Source organism: Agelaius tricolor, unplaced genomic scaffold (assembly GCF_023055355.1).
Source record: "Agelaius tricolor isolate 1412-34295 unplaced genomic scaffold, bAgeTri1.0.p SCAF_17, whole genome shotgun sequence".
Taxonomy (NCBI): domain Eukaryota; kingdom Metazoa; phylum Chordata; class Aves; order Passeriformes; family Icteridae; genus Agelaius; species Agelaius tricolor.
Genome location: NW_027269277.1, coordinates 12791400 through 12809840, shown reverse-complemented (window position 1 = coordinate 12809840; position 18441 = coordinate 12791400). Strand labels below are relative to the sequence as shown.

General features: G+C 36.9%; 1 protein-coding gene across 2 annotated transcripts in view; it reads left to right on the top strand.

Annotated features, from left to right (window-relative positions):
* Positions 1-18441, top strand: part of MAMLD1 (mastermind like domain containing 1) — a 242912-nt gene that overhangs the window by 1380 nt on the left and 223091 nt on the right. For both annotated transcript variants that reach the window (XM_071442516.1, XM_071442517.1), the window contains exon 2: positions 248-357. The gene's annotated coding sequence lies outside the window, so the exon portion shown is untranslated. The remainder of the gene's footprint in view (positions 1-247; positions 358-18441) is intronic.

Below are 18441 nucleotides of genomic sequence, written 5' to 3'. Positions count from 1 at the left end.
CAAGTATTTGGGGAGCTTTGCCATGCATGCAGCATTTGAGAGAAAGAAAGGGAGAAGAGAATGTTGACCCAAAGGAGTGAGTTAGGAGAGACAGACAAGAGGAAAAAGAAAAGTGTTAGAGAAGGAAAAGAAAAAATAGTAGTATTTACAAAGGGGAAAAGTAATGATGACCTTTCTTTTGTCTTTTGCTCTGTTAAACCACATTTCTTAAGCATGAGAAATCTCAAAGCTACTTTAACAATTCCAGGAACTCACAGGTGGAAAGTGTAAAGTGATCTGCTGGAATTACGCTGAGAGAGAGAGAGAGATGGGCGGATCCCATGCTTAGAAGGGCGGAGGAACTTCATAGAGCAGAAGGTAGGACTAATTATGGGGGGCTTTTTGTTTGTTCAAGTCTTTGACTTTGTGAATAATGGAGATTTATTGGCAAAACCTTACAAGTAACCTTAGTATTCTGTAGCTGCAGGGTTAAATGATTCTTTTCTGGTGATAACTTTTATGAGAGCCTGTTCTGGCATATGCTTTAAATATAGCTTCAGTGAATTTTGTGTATTTTGAAGTATTTTATGGCTGATACAATTGTACTTATTACCATTTTCTGAAATTTCTGCTTCATCATCCCATTTTCCCCCGGATATTTCCAATATCTTGTTCAAAATGTTCCATATAGAGTCATTCCTTTATATAAAGTCATAATAAGAAGAGAAATTAATAGATTATGTGAATTTAAGTCCATTGTAGTTTTTACAGGGTTATTTAAATGCTTTTTTTGCTTTAAGCTTTTTCCAGCTTACTAGATGTGCATGGTTAGTAGAAGAACCTGTTGAATCTGTTTAGAGTTGGGAGTAATGAGCTTTCAGGGGGGTTTTGGTATTTGCTTTTGGTATTTTTCCACTGTATAATTATATTTTATGTGGGGGTTATTTCTTTTGGGGAAAATATAGGCCAGAATGTTCTCATGTTGTGTAAGCAGCTTTATTTTCATTCATGTACATTATGGCATGATTTTGTATCATGTGGTTCATCACATAAATAAAATAGATTTTTTTTCACTTGATCTAAGGAAAAATCTCCAGGGTACTTAAAATCTCAAGTATAACAACTCTAAATAAAATATAAATAGCAGAAGATATGTATGCTACTACCAAAGGTGAATTAATATGTTGAAAATCTCCTCTCACAAACTGGTGTTACTTGGTTTGTAGAAACCTTGTCCCATATATTGGAACACTCATCAGAAGACTTAACAATTTCTAGCAGTATGTAAATAAGGCTCTGTAATTAGCAGTCCTTGTGTATTGTTCAGCTTTTTGTGTGATGAATGGTAAAGGAACTCTAGCAGGTTTTCTCAGGATTGAAGATAATGATTCAAAGTGAACATTCAAAGATAATGTACAAAGTGAATATGAAAAAGAAAATTCATTCTGATCTTAGCAGATGATCAGCTTATGCTTGGCATCTTAGATGCACTTTATTGTTTTCTGGTCACTGTGGCTTTCACATGCTAACACCAATCCCAAATTATCTCCTCTTGGTGCAGTACCTCACATACAATCTCACCAACAGGAAATTCTGCCACTTGTGTCTGTGCTTCCATAACCTCTACTTCATTTCAATGCCTCTATATTAGCTTTTCTTAGGGAGTCCCTAAATTTAATTTTGATAGAACAAAACCTACGTAATTCACATTACAGAATGTGTTACTGCTTTCTGTGGAGCTAAAACAATGCCTGGTACATCATTTATAAGGACTCAGCTCTGATCTCATCTAGATAGGCAAGCATTGCTGTGCTCCTTGTCACATTCACTCAGCAGCTGATTTTACAGGGTTCAGTACCCAGCAATAGGGGCTGGGATATCTTGTGTCAAAATCAGGTCAAGGGACTTGATTAGCTACAGTTCATTTCCAAAGTGGGGACTGATGTGGTGCAGTATGTTCCAGGAAACTGGGGGTCAAAACTGAAATTTCAGCTGTTAATAATGCATGAAATACAATTCAATACAATTATTTGTAGTGAATGGTCACTATTTTAATAGCTGACATTCATGAGACTCTGCTCTGTGTTGACATTTGAACATACATTGCATTTTAGAACATCAATGTGAAATGTGATGCTGTACCTGTATTCTTTTGGCAGTAATTCCATCATAAGGACTTCTACCAGCCTTCTACATTTTGCCCCCTTTGCCTTCATTTTACTCAGTCTCTGAGTCTAACAATATAGTTAAAATAATACCAATATTTTGCTATGCTGTTTTGCATTTCTTTGTACTTATCATAAAAAATTATGACTGTCTTAAGCTTGGTTCAGTAAACATATCTCCAGTTTCTTTAGAGGAGTCTCTTTATTACCAGATTTCCAGATTTGTTGCAACAAATTTTTTTTTTACACACACCTTGCTCTCCACACTCTGCAAATAGAGTGTATTTCTGGTTTGTAACACATTACTGACATCACTAGCCTTGTCAAAAATTTGGGCATTATAAATAGTCAGTCACAGATTGTTGGTGACTTACAGCAAAGTTTTCTTTCTAAAATAGTTCTGAGAAATATTTTAAACAGGTATATACCACAGCCCAAAGCATTAAGTATTCTTCTCAGTACTCTACAACGTGCTAGACACCCCTAGGCTCCTACTGCCCCCCACTTGTTCAATGTCCTGCCTTGTCCCTTTTCCAATAGATCTTGCTGCTCAATTTTCCATGTGTTGGCACTGGGCATCAGTTGTGTGAGCATGAGACAGGTCTGCTGGGGCCTTTTATCTGCTAAGTGATGTATTTCTAAACTTACAGATGGCCAATATTTAGAGACCATTCAGGTTCTTCTGCTTTTCTGAAGGTTAAAAGAAGGTTGCAGCTATAGGCTGAGCCCCAAGCTAGCTGATTTAGAAACATCTTGTGTAGCTCTCCATAGCAATCTTTTTTGATTGAGATACGTGGCTTCATGCTGAGGTAATCTGCAGGGGAAGGAGAGCTTGTAGTAATGAGCTCTCCTTCCCCTGCTGATTATTATGTCCAATCCACAGGCAACGCTGCTGTATGTGGCTGCATAAAACATTTTAAAAGATAAGGCTGATCAACATCTTTTTATGGCCATAACCCCACAACCAGGTTTCATTCCCTCTGAAATGCTGAAAACTTTTTTAAAATTAAATTGCACTCCTGCTATAAAGGGAGCAGGTATCTTTAATTGTCTAATTGATGCTGTCTGTCTAGCTTTATAATTATTTGGGGTTTTAATCTGTTTTCAGATGCAAGGTGTTACTGCAAATTTTAAAAAATCCTAAGGAGCTATTTCTAATAGATGAGTAATAGAATGTTGGCACGACTAAACTAAAATATTAACGGCTTGCTTTGTTTCTTTTGTAAAATCTACTTTATATGGCAGTTAAAATGCTTGGGAGTTCTTCCACAAATTCTGCTCTGTTTGGCTAAGTACCTTTTAGTTTCATCTAATCAGGAGACACTTTAAGAAATAAGAGAAAATGAATTGCCTCACCATTTTGAATTAACCACAAAAGATACTCCTGACAAGATCTGTAAGAAAAAGAATTCATATGCAGAAGCAATGGCATTTTCTGACTGGTTCTGTATGTTCTTTTATGACTAAAACATTACTTTTTGACTATTGATAAAACACTAATCGAAATGGAAAATGCAGTTTTCCTCTGAATTATCTTCCTCTCTGAGCTATCTTCCCTGAGAGAAGTGTTTCCACATCAGGGGCCAGTTTAGTTCTGTTTCTTCTTGTCTTTTTGGTGGGAAAGTTTTTTTACTTGTGTTTCGGGGGCTTTTGAGGTAATTTTTGTTTGGTTGACGTGGAATATTAGTGTCTGTATAGTCTGTTTTAGAGCAGGTTCCAATAAATGATTAGTTATATTACTGGGAAGAAAATTATGAAAGAATTCAGGGAAGATGTTGCTCCTAGCTGATACAGGTTGTTTTTCTGTTCTTTTTGTCTAAAAATATTTGCAATAAAGGGGAACCTTACAATATGCATATAGATGCCTGTATAGAGTTGCTGTGCATGTTTATGATTGTGATGATTTGAAAAAATGTATAAAAGTCAAATATAGAACTGTTTGGTTTGATATGTGATGATTAAAACTGGTTCTAGCATTCTAAAGTTTAGCCTAGGAAAAATTGAACATTTTTAATTTATATGTTCATTGATGAGGATCCAGATGTAAGTTTGTGAAATTGCTAAGTTGGTCATATACAGAACTCAGAATCAACAAGTCTCCTGCTATGAGTCTGGTCAGAAGGTGTTGCCTCCTCTAGAAGTGTCTTTACTTTCTTGTTAACATCAACATACATGAGGGATGGATCTATATAAGTAAATATATAATAATAATCCTCTGTGGCATTTAAACATCTGGCATACGAATTTAAAGTGTGCACAGAAATTACTTGAGTTAAAACTAAATGTTGTTAAATCTGTGCAAAGCCTGAAAATAACAGTTCTGGATATAAATATTTAAACTTTCTTGAAGTCTGATGTATCAATTTTGGCAGTGCTGGAGACAGTAGAGCCTCCAGTGTTGTTACTGCTTGTGAAAATGGCACAGGGCAAGTGCAGTGTAATAATAAGGTCTTGCAACTTTAGATTCCCACATATAAATTATTTCTATGCTGAGTGCTTAAAATCTAAAGTCATGACAGTTTTTAACCTCAGGAACTATGGAATCATGTTGATGAGAAAGAGCAGGATTGTGAAGCCGCTACAGTATTTACTAATTTATTGTCTGTGACATATTGTATCACTTTTTAAAATGGTTGTACAATACATCACAAACCACCAGAAACATCATCACCCATACTATGTGTTCTGCATAAAGAAACTGGACATCTGAAGGAACCAGTTGCTGTAGTTCTGTTTTATTTATTTTGTTAAATGCCTGTTTCCATTTTAGTAAGATAGCAGTTACTTTAGCTAATTTGGGTTCTTTTTGGTTTTAATGGCCAGTTACCACAGACAGGTGGTAATTTCCTCTGCAGCCTCAGAAACAAGAGAATAAACAAATAGCTGATGAATACTGAGGTTTTTTCACAGAGTGGATGCTTCCCAACTCCAACCTGTAATTCTGCAGCACATCAATTTTTAGCCAATATGTGAGAGCAACACATGATTGATTCATCCATATACTTTTTATTCCTGTTAATTATGAATGTAGCTGTTTGTTTTTAAACATTACTCTTTGTAAGTAAAATCATTAATTAGTAATCTTCAGCTTGTTAATAATGAGCCCTGAATTTGCATTTTTTTTCAGAATCACAGGGAAAATGTTTTTGTCACTGTGTGCAAATATTTATGTACCTCCATTGGAATGTTGTCCTTAGCTCAGCACAATATGTTATTAAAAGTAAAAGAAGTAGTGAGATGGGAGAAAACTTAACATGCTTTTCTGACTTTTATAATACATGCCTTTTTTTCCCCCCATTCCTGTATTTCCTGTATTAAGCAGATTTAATTTGGAGAATTTGTGGGAGGAAAGTGCAATGAATGATTTTTTTGGAGATACATGAAAAATGGTGACAGGTTTGAAATAAAGCATACTAGTTTCCTACTGAGATTCATACTTGCTACTATGTGATCTCCCGTGTTATCTGTAGAGAATGTGTTTGTATATCAGAGAAACAAAAAGATCTTCAGCAGATTATTTGATTGAACTCATAATATAGATGAAGAATCATAACACCAGCACTTCTGCTACATTGTTGTCACCGAGTAATAAATCATTGCTGTAGCTGCACAACGGGGTATTGGCAATGCTGATGGTGGCAGTCTAGACCTGAGCTGAAGTGGATTATTTTGAAACACAGAGCAAAAAAGGTGAATAGCAGGGCTCAGCAGAATAGTCTTGGGGCTAGAACCTGGTGACTAACCACAAGAAAGGAGATAACAGAAATTAGATCTAACTAAAAAATGATGTTATCTTTCACAGTCCTTAGATAGCCCTCATAACCTAATTATTAAACAGTCATATCAGCATTAATGAACATATTTTCAACACTCCTGTTAGGTCTGAGATGGTCTATCCTAATACACAGATAGAAAGGGAGGGCACTGCAGGACAAGTGCCTTTATTCCAGAAATTATGACCTGCCTTTTTATCCCAAGGGAGGTGAGAATGCATCAGTATGTAATAACAAGTGTAGATGACATTCCTGATGTGCTGAGAAGCTTTTGATCTCCCAGAGATACGTTTTCAAAATGCCACTCCAGAATTTACTGTTGTTTTCCTTATTGGTAAATACTTTTTAATTTCTACAGTCACTGTACCCTTTATCTTTGACTCTGTAGGTTGTAAAGCTTGAGCAGGAGAACCACTGCAGGAAAGAAAGATGAGAAATGTGTAGTTTTCACCTTTAGTCTTACTATTTCTTTGTTACCTGTATTTTTACATAGCAAGTTTCCATTTAACACAGTTGTTTTTAAGCTTTTTAGCTTGCCTCTGGCAAAATTGAAATGCCACCCTTCCAGGTTGTTCTTCACATTGAACTTCATGATTATGTTCTCAAAGTTCACTGTTCTTTAACCTTCAGAATGCCTACTGACTAATTTAAGAATGTATGAAAACTGCTGCAGATAGCATTAAAACTACTAAAAAAATTCTCTCCAGTTTGTCCTTGACCCATATCACATGCTTCATTAATTTAAATATGTAGTCAGCATTTGCATTCTTAAAAATAAATTCTTCCATCAGGTATAGATTCACTTATAGATTCACTTATAGAAGAGTTTGCCTGTGGATACTACAGTGTGTGATATACAGTCCTAACCATAGGAAATCACTATCATATCTTTTTTAGTGAATATTAATCTGTATTATTTAATCTATCTGAAACTGATGAATTAGTTGACATCCACTATGGAAGAAAAATACTGTAAAGAACTAGACCACATCTCCTGGAGTAACTCTTGCTTTCAGTGTCTGCACATCTAAGTAATTGAACAGATAAAATTTATCCCCAAAATGTTAAAGGGCAGGTTGTTATTTTTGGCTTAAATTAATAATTTACTCAGGTTTTACATTGCCTAGTTAATCTTGTATACTTGTTTAGTTACTCTTTGAATGGTAAGGAATTTTTGAGCCTTATAGCTTCTGGAAGTGATTTTTAGCAGAATTACTGGTTTAGTTATTTATACAAGTAGACTCTTTTATTCCAAATAATGAGTAAAAAGGGGATATGCAATAATTCCTCTTTTCTCTAAGTTGTTGTTGTTGCCTTCAACAGAACTGGTGAAAAATCTCCTTCTTTCTAATTCAGTGAGGCATTTACTTTTTCTTTGCTGTGACTGCATAATGAGTGCCTGCTGAGACAGTGTATGTAACACATATTTGTATGCATCAAAACCATGGGAGCTCAGACTTTAATCATAGGTCTCTGTGCACATGGAAAAAAAATAAGTTATATGGGTGTTCTGCTTATATTGTGGCATTCTCCTTGGGAGTTGTTGTGCATTTCATATCATATGTAAAAAATAGTGGTTTTTTTTTTAAACTTCATTTGATTGCATGTTGGTATATGACTCTATGAATCTCAGAAGAGACTTGACCAATTGAATATATGATTTATAAATACAAAATTATTAATTCAGGAAAATATTCATATTCTGTTTTTTAAAAAAACACTTGTTGCTTGATTGTGCTCAGTCTTTTTGTATTTGCTCTTTGGCTTTTAAACAAAAACTTGAATCTGCTTGATGCTTAGCAGTTCTTCACAGGCTGTGTATACAGGTGTGCTGTTCAACTCCTGTCCAGGTGCCCAGGTGCAGATGACTTCCACATTCTGTAGTTCTTTTGAATTATAGATTAAAACCAGAAAATTTCAAAATCCCATTATAGCATGAAACTTTACTCTTGCTGCCTGCATATGCTGATGCTGTTATGATTGTTGACGGCTTTTTCCAGCCATTATTCTATCACCTGAGGCATGATAGTGAGGGCACCATCTTGGACCTCTAGTTTCTAAAAACTGAGAAAGTTAGGAGTTGAGATGAAAGTTCAACTTTCTAAGCAAAAGACAATGAAAAAAATAAATCTTAGTGTGTTCAATGCCTATGGCTTCCCTTAGAAATATCAGTAAAGATGTACTGAGCATCCCTGTCAGCCACAGAAGGTACCTTTCTAGACCTTACTGATTTATTTGGTTAACAGGACTTAAAGAAATTAGCAAACAAATCGCCAGAGTTACAGTTCTTACCTATATTTTATGCTTTCTAAAGGATGTATTCTGCATTGTTTCTAAAATGTTGTCCTTTTGTGGGTTGGTCCTGTTGAGGGGACAGACAGAGCACTCACTCTGGATGACAGCCCCAGTGAATGCTGTGGGAAAAGCTGATCAGCTTATGGTGTCTGCAGGAAAATAACTACCAGAATCAGTGAGCCTCTCTGAAAATACTTAAATTACTTTAGCTTTTGTAAAAGCTTTTGGTTACACAGCAGCTGCCAAGATCTAAACACCCCCACCCACTTCAAGGCAGTTTTTCTAGTTACACATTTGGCAGTGTTTGTAATTTTTCATCCATCCCCCTAGGCATAATAAAAGGGTTTGCAATTATTTTTTTTTTTGATGGTAAGAGAGGGGAAATAGTGATATTTAATTGAGAGATACCTTGGGATCAGGACAGCTTCAAAGAACTGTGTGTAAAGATAAAGAAAATTCCCTTTTCTTTCCATGCTGTGACAAGCAACTATTTTGATCTTCTGGTGCCATCTATTTGGGAGCTGACTGCCATATAAATACAGCATGTTGAGTAGGTACAAGGGATGTAGTGAACTAGTTTTTTTCTCACTAATATCACTTTGTTATTTTATAATCCATTTTCACTGAAAGATAGGTACATATTAAGAGATGTAAGATTTCTTATTGATGTTAATCAGTTTCTAGTTAGACTGTGTGGTAAGAAATTGAAACAACTATTGGGAAATTTTATTCAGACATTGAATTATACCTATATTTTTCTGTCAGCTTTATAGAAGCTTATATTTTCAATGCATAGAAGTTTCTGAAATTAATATTAATATAGTTATTACAGACAAATACTATGAAGTCAGTTAAGATACAGAGCATTCTGGTGTTACTTTAAGTATTAGTGTTACAACAAGAAAGTTACTGTTGGACCCCAAGTGAAAGCATTTGCAGCAGATAACAACTTCAGATGTTTATTTATCAAATGAAAGCCAAGCTCTCAGCCAGCCCCTTTTAGAGCAGTCAGGTTTCATTTGCATGATTGATATCTCACAGGTTCTTGTCTAGCTACAAATGCCTTTATGCTGAAGGCAGGCAAACAGGCGTTGGTTTATTCTCTCACCTACATTCTCAGGATGAAAGTGTGTGTGCTCAGAGATCCACTGCCTGGAGCAATGCAATGAGAGAAGTTTAAGCTCATAGCACTGCAGTTTGGCTAAAAAAAAGGGAAAAGTAACAGCTTTTGAATATATTAAAGATGCATTTATCGCTGCTCTGCTTTAGGGATTAAGAGAATGTTATTCTAACTTGAGCACAGATCTGTGTTTGCTGTAAAAAGCCTGCTTTGTAATTTATGCACTGTCATTTTTCAGGGGGGTGCTCAATGGTGCTGCAATGTGCAAATATGTTTTGACTACTTTTTAAGGAAAAAATGAAAATGAATGTGACAGGATTTTTTTCTTAAGCTAACATGTAAATTAATCACCTTTTGAGATGGTTCTTTGAAAATTTTAAGCCGTTTTTAAGAACTTTTTCTGACTTAGTACAGTGGATGAGTGAACCCATTGTCAAAACTGCATTTACTATAATATAGCATCCTTTTAGTGTTTTTGTCATCAAATTAGGATCAAATGCAAAAATCTAATGAATATATTCAGTACTGAAGTGTATTTTCAAAGGGTGAAGTTTTCATTTCAATGGAAAAAATTAGAGATCTGCACTCTAACGCTGTGGCTCCTCCATTTCTAAACTTCCCTTTAATAAGGAAATATCTTGTGGAATTTGGCAGATTTGTCCTTAACTATGAGATAAAAACTCCACATAAATGATAATATCCTGCTGTAGTTGGTACCAAATTAGCTGACTTTTATTGCCACTGAATAGAAATGTGTAGTCTGGCTGCTCATAGACTTCATGCTTGAAATTCCAGAAATTACAATATTGAAGTAGACTACTTCAAAGGGGGTTATTCATCATCAGAAAGCTTTTTGACTGTTTGCTGACTGTTGAACTTCACACTCTTCTACATTTGTAGGGTTCTTTGAAATAACAAAAGAGGCACATACTTTGTAAAGAAGGTATTTTATGCTTAAAAGGCAGGTGCACTGACTAAATCATCATTTTGTAATTAAGAATTACTATTATCCTTGAGAAATATGGATTACTTTGAATGTGAAGGAGAGATGGCTTCTAGTAAATAATGAGAAACTATTACAGTAACACTTCACATCTTTGCTTATTGATCTGTGTCCCATGTCTTAAGTAAATAGTAACAGGATGATGCATCTTATGTCTGTACCAGTGTTGTCTGATAATATCACCACTAAATTCTCAGGACCCTCTGCTAGATAAGTTTATAAGTTGTCATGGTTTAAACCCAGCTTGCAACTCAGCCCCACAGGGTCACTCACTGGAGGAGAGAACTGAAAGGATAAAAGTGAGAAAGCTGAGTGGGTTGGGATAAATGCAGTTTAACAGGTAAGGCAAAGCAAGGCACTCATTGCCCACGTGCCATGGCAGGCAGGGGCTCAGCCATCCCCAGCCCAGCAGGGCTCCATCACCTCTAACAGTGGCTTGGGAAGGCAAACACCATCACTCCAAAGGTCCCCCCTTCCTCCTCCTCCCCAGATTGCCATGCTGAGCTGGTGCCATATTATGGGATATCCCCGGGGTCAGCTGGGGTCAGCTGTCCTGGCTGTGTCCCCTCCCAGCTCCTGTGGAGCCTCTTGCTGGTGGGGTGGGTGAGGAGCAGGAAAGGCCTTGGCTCTGTGTTAGTGCTGCTCATGATAAGGAAAACAGCCCTGAATTATCAACACTGCTCTCAGCACAAATCCAAACCACATATATAGTGGTTTTCTATTAAGTAAATTATAGAATCATCAAGGTTAGAAAATACTTCCAAGATAATCAAGTCTGGTGTTAACCCAACAGCACCATTCCCACTAAACGATATTGTGGAACCATGGTGTTTTAGTGATCCCAACCAAAAGCAGCACCCAAATGCTGTTGGTTTTGCAGCTGTGGAAATTGAGGCACACAAGCTTATTTGTGCTCAGATGGCAGAGCCAATGTGCATGCCTTCGAACTATGTACTTTCCTAGAGTAGGAAACCTGTGATCTTGCACACTTTGGGTTGCTCTTCCACTTGTCACATTATATATCATGTCCTTCTACAGCCCATTTTAAGGCCTTTATCTTAAGATAAAGAATAAACAGACGCTGTCACCAGAGTTTATCCATCCTTAACATTTTTTCCCTCATTTACTTTGTGGTGAACAGCCACTCTGAATTCTGCTTGCTTTTAAAACCTCTGTTCTAAGAACTTGAGCTTTTCCAGATTTCTGTTATTAACATGAGATTTATTTCCCTGTCTATAAATTAACCTGCATGGAAGTAGTTGTACACCTCTATGATATTCAGTATGAAGAATGTGAAATAGGAAGATTGTACATTGGTTTTGCTGTGCATTAGAGCATGGATTCCTTATTCAGAGAACATATCTCTCTTTTTTTGAAGCATATAATAAATCTGACTGTGCACTTCATTTGGTCTTTGAAAACAAAGTGGTATCCTCTAGACGTGAGTAGGTTTCATAATATAGGATGTGAAGCAGTTTGTATAAATGCTGTTTTTAAACTCTTGTCTCTGTTATTTTAATGTCTCCGAAGCTTCTGTGTCCCTTTCCTCAGCTGCCAATGCCTGGAGTTCTCCTGGGTATTGTGAGAAATCAATCTACTTTGTTTCCAACACAGCAAGATGCAAGCAAGAAATTAAAACGTTTCTAAGAGAAAATATTCATGTTGGAGGTCTCTACACTCAAATGGGATATTCTGTTAATACCTGTGTACCTAGTTATCCCAGCTTTGATCCAAGATGCAGTTGGAGAGAGAAAAATTGAATTGAGAAAGAACATTTAAAATTAAAATTAATCGTACCAAGGAAAAGGACAAAATGGTTTTATTTAAATATATTCATGTATACACATGCATACATAAAACAGTTAAGCAGAAAATATCTAGCTGATTTGATAGTGAGATCTTTTAGAAAAAAATTCTTCTGGAACAGTATTTTCTCATAATCCATTTCTGCTAAAGATAAGGCACAGGTATAAATATCCATTAGAACTTTTCTTGGTTATCCTTTTAATTTTCCTAGGTTTTTTTTATTTGTTGTTTTGAATAATATATTGATAACCTGCCAAGGGTCACATGTGGTTCACAATTCTGGGAAGTAGGAATTCTGTAAGAGAAATTCAGGATTCATTTGTTCCTATATTTAGTATCATTTATGAGCCCCTTATGAACATATGTTTGTCTTGGAACATTGTTCTCTTCTCAGATACTGTCCACTCTCACAGGCAAGTCACCAAAAACCAGATTTAGTTTCTGATATTTCTTAGCTAAAATGTAATAAAGAAAAAGACCTAAAAACACCTGTTATGACAAAAATAAATCTTTTAATGTCTTTTATAATAAAAGACACGAAAGTTTACAAAATTAATATTTAAAAGCCTTTTGCAGCTTTATTCTGCTGCTCCACGCAGCCCTGGGACACCCAAAGGACTGCATGGATGTAACCCTCTGCTTAAGATAGGGCAACCTCTATTTCTTTTGATGTATATAAAATTAGACCTGGACATACAGAAGTGTTCCATTTATGTTTGCTTCTAGGGTGTTTTGACAGCAGATTCTTTGTTCTTTTCTCTGAGCTGCTGACTCATGGAAGTGTCTGTGGTGCCGTGGCTCAGGGAAGCTCAAGTTGAGCATTGGCAGCCAAAGAAGGGAACAGCTTTTGCCAGGCCTTCCTCTCCACCAGGGGACTCTGACAGGAATCAGTTCTCCGTGTGTCTTCCCCCAAGTCTGCTCCTCTCAGCTGAGCACTAATTAAGCAGGGCTCTTCCTTTTTTGTTCCTCCTTTGAAGTCTCTTGTTTGCCTCTGGGAGAGGCTGATTAGGTACCCAACAGCCCATGAGCTCCTTCCAGACTCATATAATGGGGTGTACAAACCCTGCATTATGCCACTGTAAAATCATCCCATAGGGAGCAAAAGGACAGAAAGGTTATGGAAAAGAGACTAATGGTCTCCTACCCTTTTCCAGTATCAAACATCCTCTCATCTGTACAGTCTGTCAGGCATCACTGTGACCACCCCAGCACCAGCAGAGCAGAACCCTTCTGTAGTGCCTGGTCATTTGAGCTGCTGATCACACACAAAATCCCACTGAACAGTTATCCAGAGAAGACTGTGTAAGAGAGAAACTTCACATATGCAAAGTTTCCATGAATTTTAAGAATGGCTTAAAGTGCTATAAGTGACTATTCATTATATCTGAGTTAATGGTATGGCCTTTTTTATGCTTCCCTCCCCTGCTTTATTTGTCCCTTTCAGCTTTGCTGATAATACCAGAATAGAGTTAGTGGAAAGATTTAGAGGTAAAGAAGTGTGGAATCATCTTAAGCAGCCAGCATTGTAATGTATCCAAGTTATTCTATATATGTATTTCATATAGTATTACCTCTTCATACATTCCTGAGTGATTAAAATGCAGGGTGAGGGATCTCCTGTGCAGAGGCTCTGGACTGCTCACCCTTCTATGTTTGGCTTATTCCACTGTCTTGAGAATTCTGCGAAGAACTGTAGAAATTAAATTAAAATGTAGTCACTGTTTGGTTAAGATTATCTTGTATGCCATGGGACACTACTGAAAAAGGATCTAGAAGTATGGAATCATACTTCTTCTCAGCATTTATGCTGCTTTCCTTTCCTCTTATAAAATGCCTTTTTTCAGCTTACAGTGGCAGAGTATTTATTTACAAATATTTGACAATCCTTCTCCCAAGGTTTTTGTTTAATTACTGAGACTTGAAGACAAAACTTCATACATTCTTTCTAGATATACAATGTAAAACTATTCTGAAACTGTTTCATTACATCTAATCTCTTCCTTGAATGTTATTTCAACTGCCTGAAAAATAGACACTGGGAATGAATCTTCAGAACCTGAAGTTGGTTAGCAGTGAACATATTCAGTGCCTTATTTTATATTTTATTTGTAGGCAGTTGAACTTTTTTTGGCTTTGCTGTATTCATTGTTGTATTAATTAATGAGAAATCCACCTAAATTAGCCCAGTATATGTCAGAATAGTGCTTGTGGTGTGAAGCTTGCTGTACAGCATGGCTGTGCTGCCACTGACAGAGTCTGCTCAGTGCCCTGCAAGGCCATCCAGCTGGAACAAAAAGGTAGGAGTTTGGCATCTCTATGGGCCTCTGGCCATCTGAAGCACTTGAACTAAAACTCAGTTCTGCTGTAAATATAACTGAAAATTATTACTTGACTGGTTCATATGGCATAAAGCTGGTGTATAATACACACTTCCAGTTCAGCATCAATTTCAAGCCATTCATCTACTTTTGATGCCAACTGATAAAGTCATGTTTGTTTCAGCATAGTGACAGACTCTCAGTGCTATTCAGGTTCTTTGTTTCTTAGAAAGAAAATTCAGAGAAAAGCTTTTTGGTCAGTAGTGAATACATAGTCTGAGCTGATCTTTAGTTTGGCAGTTCCAGGGTAAGTCATCACAGCAAGAAAATACAGAGAAGCATATATGGAAGGCCTTTGAGTTACATTTTATATTACAAGATGTTTGGTCTGCCTGATAAACAGCATAGGCAAATGTAAGCTGGAGGATGTGCTGAATGTAGAGGACAGAATTACTTACAAATCATCATTTTCATGAGACCAGGTGGAAGGTCGTGAGTGGGAGAGCTTAGTGGGGAGGGAGCACATCCAGAAAAAAGGGAAGCCAGTTCTGGTAATACATAGCAATTTAGGGAAAGTGACCAGTGTCAGCAGAGGGGTTCCTGTCATGCAAAATACAGCAAGAGGAGAAACAACAGATAGTGGCTGCTGAGAAACTGTTGTTCTTGCTGGGTAGATGTGATGTGTTTTCTGTTCTAGGAGCGTTATCAGATCTGCACAGGCATTCTTCAGAAAGGCTTCTTTTTGTACAAAAGAGAAAATAGTATTTTTCCTTGTTGATGATTAATTTTAAAGCCACAGAATATAATGTAATAATTGTATGTATAAAATACAAAGGGCTGGACATTAAAAGGGAAATAGATTCTTTATTAGAGGAACTAGTTGGGAGGAAATTTATGGAAGTACTCTGCTAAGAAAAAAAAGTTCAAGTAACAAATTATGATGTAGTTGTTTTCTGAGGAGTGTGTGGCACTGTAGTTGGAGCAGTCAGTAGCAGAGGATAGACATGCAAGCAGTAAAATAATGTAGAGTTTCTGAATTGTGCTACACAAACCCTCTAAACTGTCATTCAATGTGAACAGCAATTTGCATTTTTCTGTCTTTCTACTTATCACTTCAATAGGATGTGACATTATTTTAGAGAACTGGGGAAAGCAGAGATTCTGACTGATAGTGGAGTGCAGAATATTCACAAAACCAGTTTTTTTCAACCCCTGGATGAAGATTGTCCAGCCAGATGAGCCTAGTTTATGCAGAAAGGAAGGTGTGCTATTTGTTGAAAGTTCTGTTCTCTGCTACCAAGCTTGAATGATGTATTAAAGGAAGAGGAAAAATTTCAGTGAAGTCACATTTTAAAGTCAGTGTAAGGGATACAACTCTATGAATATTTCTACTGAACAGGAGGCAGTCCACTGGGTCTGCATCTGTGTTCTGTTTTCTCTTCAGTGTAGGAAGATGGTGAATCTTTTTCCCTAGTTTTAATGCTAGCCATTGCCAACTGCTCTGATTTCTTCTCATGCAAAAAATACATTTAGACATTTATGCACTTGTTACTTATTTCCCCATGTATATCCTATGGTGATCTTTTGTTGTGTGTTTGTACAACCAGTGGTAAATCCATTCCTCTGCTTACCTTGTAAAGCAGCTTACCTTGTGTGCATGGCGTTTCCAGATGGAAAGAACTTGTTGTCAGTGCCTGAGGCTGTTGTTTCTCTTTCTTGCTTCTACAACTATCCCTGTAAACAAGAACTATGTCTACACTTTTATATTTAAATTTTGCCAGAGGGCTTTTGTATTCCAATTGCAAGAATCTGTAGTTGGAACAGACCTTTAAATATATTACATAAATGCAAAGTTATAATATATGATTCTGTGACTGAGCATGTAATTATTTTATGTTTGGGTTTTTTCCACAGGCAGGTGCTTCTAGTACACAAAATAATTTTTTTTTTTTTTTTTTTTTTAATGTTTGAATAATGTATCTACTCTTATAATTAATAACAGAGCATTTCAGACTATCTCCTCTTTTATCTGTGCAGGTTGTGGCATACACTGCACTCCTCTCCAAGTGACCATGATTTTAACTGTTCAAAGCATTGGAAGCAGCAGGTCCCTATTCACATCTCAGTTTGCTGTGAGCTGGACAAGGGTGTTAGTGCATCCCTGAAGCACAGACCTCAAGGCTGTGTTTGGGATCCAGTTTAACCTGAGGGATCTCGTAGAAGTGCACTGTCATGGTGCTTTAAGCTTTGCCAAAGTGTGTATCCATACACATCCTGCTGCCTGCAACATGAGTCAGACTCAGCTGCACTTCCAAAGCTTCTCCCTGTAACCCTAAAAGCAAACAGCCAAAGTACAGCTGAGCCAGCAGAGGCTTTTGCAGTAGTGGTGTGAACTCCAAGGCAGCAGTGGTCACAAGAACTACTGGTTAGCTGGACATATGTTGAGCATGTAAAAGTCTGTCTGGAGAAAATGGTAGCAAGATCTTCTGACTGTGTCTCTTAAAGGATAAGAGAGAGGAGGGTATGTGTGTTAACTCTCTTTCCTTATCACTAGACTTTGTACTTCTGTTCACTCTTTTCGAAAATTAGTATTTCAATTCTTACAACTTCTGTAAATATATTTTCAATATGTGAGAACAGTTAAAATACATTATAGATCTGCCTTTAAATTTGTTCTGGTTTATTCAAAGCATTATTTTTAAAATGAAAAAGATCTGTGTTTTATGAAATATACTGGCTGGGACTGAATTCCACTTCAGTGATTTGTAACATTTTCATTATGTTTAGTTTGTCTCTGGAGCCATTGAGTTAGTTTCAGATCCAGTATTAAATCTTTCCAGTAGTACACTCCCTAGCTAGCCTGAGATATTATCCTAAATATTTATAAGAGAGGGAACTTTTCTAAATCTTAGAAGATTTGAAGGATAATCACAAGATTTGGAGATGAACACAATTTAATTCTGCATTGAGGTTTTGGGTTTTGTTTCTAAAGCAGTTACAGAAATTTTAGAAAATCACAGCCCCACAGATGGCTGAAGTGGGCAGGCACCTCTGGAGAGCAACCAGTCCAACCCTGCTCAGAGCAAGGGCAGCTAGAGCAGGACACCCTGGGCTGAGCTGTGTTGGCTTTTCAGTACCTCCGAGGGCAGAGACCATGCAGCCCCTCCAGGGAACCTGTTCCTCTGCTCAATCACCCTTTTCTTAGCTTTAAACTATGTTTTAAAGTGTTGAATAGAATTGATGGAATCGTAAAGCTATGGAGCCTTTCACTTTTAAGTGCCACTTGGTTTTTATTAACATCTAAATGTCAATCATGGTCTTAAACAGCACCTAATATTCAAATGAAGATTTCTGCCTATGTTGTGGATATTCTGAGCGTGGATGGCCATTACATCTCCTACTAGGAAATTCCTATAACAATGGTTTTTTTTGTCTCATGACAATGCATGTTTTTAGTTCTTCATATGCATCAAAGATTATTAAATAATTGGCATGCTTACAAGGAATTTTAATATTAGCATTTCCATACTTGCAACAAAAATTATTTTCATGCAGCCATACGATCCGCTCAGTATAACACAGGAAGTCACCAGCAGATGGGAATGCAACCCAAGTGTCCTGATTACCTCTTTCCTTAACTTGCTGACAAACAAAAAAAAAGAAGTTGTCACAGTATTGTACAAAGTTATGTGGTTCTTAGCATAATTTCAAAGAAACGTGAAATTCCACCTTGCAAAATAACCTAAAATGTAGGCATACCTTTTCTTAGCAGAAATCCAAAAGTAAGTTAGAAATTTGGAGGTCCCCCACACAGAAACATGTGGAAGCAAATCCAGAGGAGGCTACCAAGATGATAGAGGTATGGAGCATCTCAGCTGTGAGAAAAGGCTGAGAGAATTGGGACCACTCAGCTGGGAGAAGAGAAGGCTTTGGGGTGACTGAATTGTGGCCTTGCAGTGCCTGAAGGGAGCCCACAAGAAAG